At 44.6% G+C, this 9117-nt stretch overlaps 1 long non-coding RNA gene across 1 annotated transcript; it reads right to left on the bottom strand.

Annotated features, from left to right (window-relative positions):
• Nucleotides 1-4295: 4295 nt before the first annotated feature.
• Nucleotides 4296-9093, bottom strand: LOC135562774 (uncharacterized). Its single transcript, XR_010460096.1, has 2 exons — nucleotides 8144-9093; nucleotides 4296-4728 (listed from the first exon to the last, which is right to left on the bottom strand). It is a non-coding gene; the product is annotated as an uncharacterized LOC135562774 (long non-coding RNA).
• Nucleotides 9094-9117: the final 24 nt, after the last annotated feature.

The following is a 9117-nucleotide window of genomic DNA, read 5'->3' as shown; positions in this document are numbered from 1 at the left end:
AGTAACAGTGAGGGGTTGGTATGTAGTAACAGTGAGGGGTTGGTATGTAGTAACAGTGAGGGGTTGGTATGTAGTAACACAGTGAGGGGTTGGTATGTAGTAACAGTGAGGGGTTGGTATGTAGTAACAGTGAGGGGTTGGTATGTAGTAACGGTGAGGGGTTGTTATGTAATAACACAGTGAGGGGTTGGTATGTAGTAACAGTGAGGGGTTGGTATGTAGTAACACAGTGAGGGTTTGGTATGTAGTAACAGTGAGGGCTTGGTATGTAGTAACACAGTGAGGGGTTGGTATGTAGTAACAGTGAGGGGTTGGTATGTAGTAACACAGTGAGGGGTTGGTATGTAAAAACACAGTGAGGGGTTGGTATGTAATATCAGTGAGGGGTTGGTATGTAGTAACACAGTGAGGGGTTGGTATGTAGTAACAGTGAGGGGTTGGTATGTAGTAACACAGTGAGGGGTTGGTATGTAATAACAGTGAGGGGTTGGTATGTAATAACACAGTGAGTGGTTGGTATGTAGTAACAGTGAGGGGTTGGTATGTAGTAACACAGTGAGGGGTTGGTATGTAGTAACAGTGAGGGGTTGGTATGTAGTAACAGTGAGGGGTTGGTATGTAGTAACAGTGAGGGGTTGGTATGTAGTAACACAGTGAGGGGTTGGTATGTAATAACAGTGAGGGGTTGGTATGTAGTAACAGTGAGGGGTTGGTATGTAGTAACACAGTGACGGGTTTGTATGTAGTAACATAGTGAGGGGTTGGTATGTAGTAACAGTGAGGGGTTGGTATGTAGTAACACAGTGAGGGGTTGGTATGTAGTAACACAGTGAGGGGTTGGTATGTAGTAACACAGTGAGGGGTTGGTATGTAGTAACACAGTGAGGGTTTGGTATGTAGTAACAGTGAGGGCTTGGTATGTAGTAACACAGTGAGGGGTTGGTATGTAGTAACAGTGAGGGGTTGGTATGTAGTAACACAGTGAGGGGTTGGTATGTAATAACACAGTGAGGGGTTGGTATGTAGTAACACAGTGACGGGTTGGTATGTAATAACACAGTGAGGGCTTGGTATGTAGTAACATAGTGAGGGCTTGGTATGTCGTAACAGTGAGGGGTTGGTATGTAGTAACACAGTGAGGGGTTGGTATGTAACAACAGTGAGGGGTTGGTATGTAGTAACAGTGAGGGGTTGGTATTTAGTAACAGTGAGGGCTTGGTATGTAATAACAGTGAGGGGTTGGTATGTAGTAACAGTGAGGGGTTGGTATGTAGTAACACAGTGAGGGGTTGGTATGTAGTAACACAGTGAGGGGTTGGTATGTAGTAACAGTGAGGGGTTGGTATGTAGTAACAGTGAGGGGTTGGTATGTAGTAACACAGTGAGGGGTTGGTATGTAATAACAGTGAGGGGTTGGTATGTAGTAACAGTGAGGGGTTGGTATGTAGTAACAGTGAGGGGTTGGTATGTAATAACACAGTGAGGGGTTGGTATGTAGTAACACAGTGAGGGGTTGGTATGTAGTAACAGTGAGGGGTTGGTATGTAGTAACACAGTGAGGGGTTGGTATGTAGTAACACAGTGAGGGGTTGGTATGTAATAACACAGTGAGGGGTTGGTATGTAGTAACAGTGAGGGGTTGGTATATAGTAACACAGCACAGCACGGCTTTCAGACTAGTGTGTGTGTGTGTCTGTGTGTGTGTGTGTGTGTGTGTGTGTTTGTGTTTGTGTGTATGCGTGTGCGTGTGTGTGTGTGTGTGTGTGTGAGTGAGTGAGTAAGTGAGTGAGGGTGTGAGGGTGTGGTGAGTAACACCATGACCATCGCTCTCAGAAAGGAAGTGTTTAGGAGGTGAGCTCCACACAAACACACATGCGCGACACACCCGACCGACCGCCCGCCCACACACACACACACACACACACACACACACACACACACACACACACACACACACACACGCGTTTATCTTCTTATCACATACTTGACGGAGTGACCATTGACTGCCGTGGTGAAGCCATATTGTATTGTATTATAAAGGTAAATATAAGGTACAAGACTGATATCAGTATAACAGTGGTCAGCAGAAGTCATTGAATAAACACTTCTCTACAGCTGAACATCAGATAAGAGTCGCCAGTGTGGACTGAGCTGTGTGAAAGCCTATGCAAACACACACACACACGCGCACACACACACACACACACACACACACACACACACACACACACAGACCATTTCACAAACTAAACGCTCAGCCTGCAGTATCTGGAGTAGGCTAGTTCTATTAGAGGTTACTGTGCAGTACCTAAAGAGCCTCCCCGTTTAACATGGCCCGTTTAGGGCTCTCGAGTGGCGCAGCAGTCTAAGGAACTGCATCTCAGTGCTAGAGGCGTCACTACCGGCCCTGGTTCGATTCCAGGCTGTTTCACAACCGGTCGTGATTGAGAGTCCCATAGGGCGGCGTACACTCAGCCCAGTGTCATCCGGGGTCGTCATTGTAAATAAGAATTTGTTCATAACTGAGTTGCCTGGTTAAATAAAGGTTATATGTATCTTAATACATTAACAAGTAAAGGCCTGCTGTTTCATTGAAACAGGGAACAGTATAGGTCTATATTGGGTATGTTCTACGTGTGGAGTCAAACCAAGGCTAGAATTCCTAACATTGTCCAGCCTCCCTCGTCGTTAAAACATTTGTTCTGCATTAGTATGACCTCATACTGGAGCTCTGAGTCAGACTGAATCTAATCACTACATGGAGAGGACTACAGAGGAACAGAGAGACAACATCTAATCACTACATGGAGAGGACTACAGAGTAACAGAGACAAGATCTCATCACTACAGAGAAACAGAGAGACAACATGTAATCACTCCATGGAGAGGACTACAGAGGAACAGAGACAAGATCTCATCACTACAGAGAAACAGAGAGACAACATGTAATCACTCCATGGAGAGGACTACAGAGGAACAGAGAGACAACATGTAATCACTCCATGGAGAGGACTACAGAGGAACAGAGAGACAACAAATCAGAGGAGACAACAGAGGAACAGAGAGACAATCACTCCATGGAGAGGACTACAGAGGAACAGAGAGACAACATGTAATCACTCCATGGAGAGGACTACAGAGGAACAGAGAGACAACATGTAATCACTCCATGGAGAGGACTACAGAGAAACAGAGAGACAACATGTAATCACTCCATGGAGAGGACTACAGAGAAACAGAGAGACAACATGTAATCACTCCATGGAGAGGACTACAGAGAAACAGAGAGACAACATGTAATCACTCCATGGAGAGGACTACAGAGAAACAGAGAGACAACATGTAATCACTCCATGGAGAGGACTACAGAGGAACAGAGAGACAACATGTAATCACTCCATGGAGAGGACTACAGAGGAACAGAGAGACAACATGTAATCACTCCATGGAGAGGACTACAGAGGAACAGAGACAAGATCTCATCACTACAGAGAAACAGAGAGACAACATGTAATCACTCCATGGAGAGGACTACAGAGGAACAGAGAGACAACATGTAATCACTCCATGGAGAGGACGACAGAGGAACAGAGACAATACAGGAGCTGTTCTCCTGGTACAAGGCCGCCCCCTGCTGGCCACAGTAGGAAACAGTTGGACCTGGGAGTATCTAAAAGCCCCCATAACAACTCAGTATGAAAACCTTCCAATGTAGTTTGTGTCCATTTGTCCTTGATCATTTTCATCTGTCCTAAGTGGTGTGTTGGTAAAATAATGTCCAAACGCAGTTGTTAACAGTGTCATCAGACAGTAGTCCTACTTGAAGCTGCAAATTGTACACCAGATCATTTTCATTTTAGTCAGTTAAGAACAAATTCTTATTTACAATGACGGCCTAGGAACAGTGGGTTAACTGCCTGTTCTGGTGCAGAACGACAGATGCGTACCTTATCAGCTCGGGGATTTGAACTTGCAACCTTCCGGTTACTAGTCCAACGCTCTAACCACTAGGCTACCCTGCCGTCCTGTTATATGTTAATATACCTCAAGATTTTTTGTGTCCATTTCTGGGCGTTACAGGAACACCGCCATAGATTTTTCAACATGTTCTTGCCTTTTCTTCCTTCTCGATTTGGTGGGGAAAAGTATCTTCGAAATGTCCAGGTGCAAAAACATAGACATTTCAAAAGATATTAAATCCATGTTTTGTATGGAGTGAGATATAGAGGGCTGGTCGTTTACAATCGAGGTCTAACTATGTGGCAAAACAGACGGCTTAGATTGTTGACAACATGTAAACTCTCATCTTCAATGTTTATTGAAAACATAAATAAATCAAATCAAATCAAATGTATTTATATAGCCCTTCGTACATCAGCTGATATCTCAAAGTGCTGTACAGAAACCCAGCCTAAAACCCCAAACAGCAAGCAATGCAGGTGTAGAAGCACGGTGGCTAGGAAAAACTCCCTAGAAAGGCCAAAACCTAGGAAGAAACCTAGAGAGGAACCAGGCTATGTGGGGTGGCCAGTCCTCTTCTGGCTGTGCCGGGTGGAGATTATAACAGAACATGGCCAAGATGTTCAAATGTTCATAAATGACCAGCATGGTCCAATAATAATAAGGCAGAACAGTTGAAACTGGAGCAGCAGCACGGCCAGGTGGACTGGGGACAGCAAGGAGTCATCATGTCAGGTAGTCTTGAGGCATGGTCCTAGGGCTCAGGTCCTCCGAGAGAGAGAAAGAAAGAGAGAAAGAGAGAATTAGAGAGAGCACACTTAAATTCACACAGGACACCGAATAGGACAGGAGAAGTACTCCAGATATAACAAACTGACCCTAGCTCCCCGACACATAAACTACTGCAGCATAAATACTGGAGGCTGAGACAGGAGGGGTCAGGAGACACTGTGGCCCCATCCGAGGACACCCCCGGACAGGGTCAAACAGGAAGGATATAACCCAACCCACTTTGCCAAAGCACAGCCCCCACACCACTAGAGGGATATCTTCAACCACTAACTTACCATCCTGAGACAAGGCTGAGTATAGCCCACAAAGATCTCCGCCACGGCACAACCCAAGGGGGGGCGCCAACCCAGACAGGATGATCACATCAGTGACTCAACCCACTCAGGTGACGCACCCCTCCCAGGGACGGTATGAGAGAGCCCCAGTAAGCCAGTGACTCAGCCCCTGTAATAGGGTTAGAGGCAGAGAATCCCAGTGGAAAGAGGGGAACCGGCCAGGCAGAGACAGCAAAGTTGCTCCAGAGCCTTTCCGTTCACCTTCACACTCCTGGGCCAGACTACACTCAATCATATGACCCACTGAAGAGATGAGTCTTCAGTAAAGACTTAAAGGTTGAGACCGAGTTTGCGTCTCTGACATGGGTAGGCAGACCGTTCCATAAAAATAGAGCTCTATAGGAGAAAGCCCTGCCTCCAGCTGTTTGTTTAGAAGTTCTAGGGACAATTAGGAGGCCTGCGTCTTGTGACGTAGCGTACGTGTAGGTATGTACGGCAGGACCAGATCAGAGAGATAGGTAGGAGCAAGCCCATGTAATGCTTTGCGTCTTGTGACCGTAGGGTACATAAATACATTTGCACAGTGAGCTCTCTCAAATACATCCTTGCAGTTGTTGGTTAGCTAGCTATTTTTCTATCAGTAAGAACAGAACATGCCAGGGCTCAGGGTTGGAAAATCCATTGCAGTGTGTAAGGCAGCTTACTTGTATTTCAGACCATCCCAGCAGCCATCTTAGAGATATAACTTAGCGCTGGGCTTCTCTTCGTAGCCTATAGCGTGGATATAGGCTGTGGATCATTTGATTGAGACCACACTAAATATACTATAGGTGCACTTTACATTGAGAATCAGAGACGAGGGCCAGCATTTACATTGAGAATCAGAGACGAGGGCCAGCATTTACATTGAGAATCAGAGACGAGGGCCAGCATTTACATTGAGAATCAGAGACGAGGGCCAGCATTTACATTGAGAATCAGAGACAAGGGCCAGCATTTACATTGAGAATCAGAGACGAGGGCCAGCATTTACATTGAGAATCAGAGACGAGGGCCAGCATTTACATTGAGAATCAGAGACGAGGGCCAGCATTTACATTGAGAATCAGAGACGAGGGCCAGCATTTACATTGAGAATCAGAGACGAGGGCCAGCATTTACATTGAGAATCAGAGACGAGGGCCAGCATTTACATTGAGAATCAGAGACGAGGGCCAGCATTTACATTGAGAATCAGAGACGAGGGCCAGCATTGGGCACCCTAACCCTAACCCACACATCAATATATCATCTAATGAGCAACTATTCTAAAACACTGAGAAATATTGAAATTTCATCAATTACAAATGACATAACCCTCCACTGGACTAGATATTTTAAAATGATTTAAACCCCCCCTTGACTGAAATTGGAAAGCATGACCCTCCCCATTTTCCTCCAGGTACCCATTCTGTACATTTAGATATGTCCCTTACGGCTGTGTTTTAGGCTCATATGAATATCAGGGATGCTACGAGTATTTTTTTATTTGATTTATTTCACCTTTATTTAACCAGGTAGACCAGTTGAGAACAAGTTCTCATTTACAACTGCGACCTGGCCAAGATAAAGCAAAGCAGTGCGACACATACAACGACACAGAGTTACACACATGGGATAAACAAACATACAGTCAATAATACAATAGAACAAATCTGCATACAGTGTGAAGTAAATGAAGTAAGGAGGTAAGGCAATAAATAGGCCAATAGTGGTGAAGTAATTACAATTGAGCAATTTACACAGGGGTGATATATGTGCAGATGAGGATGTGCAAGTAGAAATACTGATGTGCAAAAGAGCAGAAAAACAAAAACAAATATGGGGATGAGGTAGGTAGTTGGTTGGATGGGCTGTGTACAGATGGGCTGTTTACAGATGGGATGTGTACAGATGGGATGTGTACAGATGGGCTATTTACAGATGGGATTGTACAGATGGGATATTTACAGATGGTCTATTTACAGATGGGATATTTACAGATGGGCTGTGTACAGATGGGCTGTTTACAGATGGGCTGTGTACAGATGGGCTATTTACAGATGGGCTGTGTACAGCCGCAGCGATCGGTAAGCTGCTATGACAGCTGACGCTTAAAGTTATAGATGTTAGAGATATAAGTCTCCAGCTTCAGTGATTTTTGCAATTCGTTCCAGTCATTGGCAGCAGAGAACTGGAAGGAAAGGCGGCCAAAGGAGGTGTTGGCTTTGGGGATGACCCGTGAAATATACCTGCTGGAGCGCGTGCTACGAGTGGGTGGGTGTTGTTATGGTGACCAGTGAGCTGAGATAAGGCCGGGTTTTACCTAGAAAATACTTATAGATGACCTGGAGCCAGTGGGTTTGGCAACAAATATATATCTAGGACCAGCCAACGAGAGCATACAGGTCACACTGGTGGGCAGTATAAGGGGCATTGGTGACAAAACGGATTGCACTGTGATAGACTGCATCCAATTTGCTGAGTAGAGTGTTGGAGGCTATTTTGTAAATGACATCGCCGAAGTCAAGGATCGGCAGGATAGTCAGTTTTACGAGGGTATGTTTGGCAGCATGAGTGAAGGATGCTTTGTTGCGAAATAGGAAGCCAATTCTAGATTTAACTCTGGATTGGAGATGCTTAATGTGAGTCTAGAAGAGTTTACAGTCTAGCCAGTCTAGCCCCGCCCTGTGAAAATGAGCCATAGAAGCTTCTAAAACGCAAAATATCGCCGGTTTTACAGTCTCTAACGTCACTAACCAATAAAAAATAAATAAAATAACACCACCATCACCAACCCAAACCCAGATAATATTATCAACATGTTCAGTTGTGTTCCGTTTTTTCCTCCTCCTCCTCCTCCTCCACCACCTCAACTCATCCCAAACTCTGTGATCTTCCTCTTGCCCTTCCATGTTCTCAGTAAAAGCTAAGATTCTTATAACTAAGATAGACCAAAGCCCTTCGTTTCAAACGGGAACAAATGAGTCATAGTGGGCAGAACAAGCAAGGAGGTGGGCAGTGCCAAGCACGAGCTAGCGAGATATTATTGGCGTGTTCTAGCATATATTTTCATATTTCTGCGAGGGAACACCTACTTTGTTTCATCGATGAGAAATTTATGCAGAATCTCGGACAAAATCCATCTTCTCCCGCTGCCGGCCACTGGGTTTCTTCTCAATGCGATGTTTGGTAGTGAGTGGAAACGCCAAGCGGGTGTTTCACATTTATACATCTGGTGAAATATCTGTGTCATTGTTGTATCTGTGGTAAAACCCAAACACATCACAGTGGCTATCAAGTTGTAGAATCCCGTTAGAACATCTTCTCACCACCAAATATGTTAGTGAGAGGAAATCTAGTCGCAGGTAGTGGGAGAAGATGGAACTTGCTGAAACTGGGTCGACATTCTGCCAATTTTCTCATTGATGAAACAAATGATCTCAGTGTTCTGTTCCAAAAACAAGAATCGCTTACGAATACAGTGCACGAAGTTTTAGAGACTTGACACTTTGCTAAAGTAAAAAAAAAAAGTAAAAAAGTTTTGTTTGAGCGCAAGGTCGAATTGAGTTTGTTCACACTCGCACATTAGATGAGGCGATCCTTAATGGAACTATGCAAATAAATGCTATAATGTGCCAACATTTATATTGTATTTGTATTTATTATGGATCCCCACTAGCCGCTTGCAATGCTTCGCTTTGCCCACCTCCTTGCTTGTTCTGCCGATTTATGCTTAATTTGCTCCTACTGTAAACGACAGAGATGAACGATCTTGGGGTAGTTATAAATGTCTTTGGTAAAACTACTCTTCCCAAGATGCTCCACGGTTGGATAGTTGTTGCGGATGAAATTTTACAGACAAAATATTCAATAACACATTTACGATTATTAACCATAATTCACGTGTGATTACAAAAGTGCTTACCCAAATCAAAAATAAAAGAGGTGTGTTTTTACCGTATGTTTTCTCCACGCGAACGCACCCATATGACTCAGCGGAAGTCTGTCTGACTTCCTTTCCTCCATTCGGTGAGTACACGGTGACATCGTGGTCTCTGCCGCTCTTCTA

The sequence above is a fragment of the Oncorhynchus nerka genome, linkage group LG20 (assembly GCF_034236695.1).
Source record: "Oncorhynchus nerka isolate Pitt River linkage group LG20, Oner_Uvic_2.0, whole genome shotgun sequence".
NCBI lineage: Eukaryota > Metazoa > Chordata > Actinopteri > Salmoniformes > Salmonidae > Oncorhynchus > Oncorhynchus nerka.
Note: the sequence above shows the minus strand (reverse complement) of the source record. Positions and strands in the feature narration are given on the sequence as shown.